This window comes from Chironomus tepperi, unplaced genomic scaffold, assembly GCF_022539635.2.
Source record: "Chironomus tepperi strain 1889 unplaced genomic scaffold, CSIRO-AGI_Ctep_v1 contig_11, whole genome shotgun sequence".
Taxonomy (NCBI): domain Eukaryota; kingdom Metazoa; phylum Arthropoda; class Insecta; order Diptera; family Chironomidae; genus Chironomus; species Chironomus tepperi.
In genome coordinates this window covers 347449-348645 of record NW_027226133.1, presented here as the reverse complement: position 1 = coordinate 348645, position 1197 = coordinate 347449, and positions in this window count along the sequence as shown.

The following is a 1197-nucleotide window of genomic DNA, read 5'->3' as shown; positions in this document are numbered from 1 at the left end:
AAAAGGTTCGCAACTAAAATGCAGCAAATTCAGATCTGCAGTTCATGGTCGAACACTATTTTTCAATGTGAATTGTGTTCGCTTTTGATGTAAATGTGAACATTTGAGTAGTGCTTGATGCAACGTAAGTTTTGGAAACCAACACCATCCCTCAATCCACTTATCTATCTATAATCAACAAATATTCTTAAAATAAAATCTTAATTTTCCAATTAAAACTTTCACTAAAATAATTGTTGATCCAATGATCCCCGACAATAAAAAAAAGAATATTTTAATAATTAAAAAGAAACTTTTCATCAACAAATTTCACAAGATATCACCGCCATTTACGTCGCGTATCTAAAATCATTAATTTTTCATACAATTATTGATGATGGATGCTTCATAATGATGAGATTACCCAAAATGCTTTTAATAAATTATTAGCTTCATGTTTCGGGAGAACAAAAAATTTAATTCAATTTTTTTTTTCCTTTTTTTTAATTTTTCTTCTTTCCCAAAAAACGTCAATATTGATTGATGATAATGACACAATAAATTAAGAAAGGAAAAAATTTGTTAATTATCGAATTAATCAGATTACATCTTAATTATTCGTAACCTAAAGCTCCCCAGTTTTACGTCATTTCACGTTGCGACAAATTTTCTTTTTTTTATTATTATTAAATTTTATAAAACATTTTTGAGGCTGCGGGGTTTTTACTAAATTTTGCACGTTTTTAAGTAATATTTCATCTCTATTCAAGCAAAAAGGTATAAATTATTTGAAAAATATTTGGACTCGAATTACTTTACATTAATTTATTACTCGATTATACACAATAAGCTGCCGTATGCATTTAAAGTACTTAGTAATTTTTTTTAGTGACATTGGAATGATTTTGGGAGAATTTTTTGTGTCACTTTTACATTATTGGATAGAATTGAGTAAGAATAATGAAACAACTTTTATCTAGTTAAACTAGTTACACATGTTGCTCTATTTTGCAACAATTTGCATCAAAGTTTGAGTCCATTAGAAGTTCGTAAAGTTTTCATACAAACTTCTTCGTCTTACTTTTGTGAATTTCTTCATAAACTCTTTCGAAAAGTGACTGTTTTCAAAGAAACAGAGTGTTAGACTTCTGTCTTAAACGTCATACACATCTCATGCTATTTCATTGTTCCAATATAATTTTCTTGTCATCTTCTTGG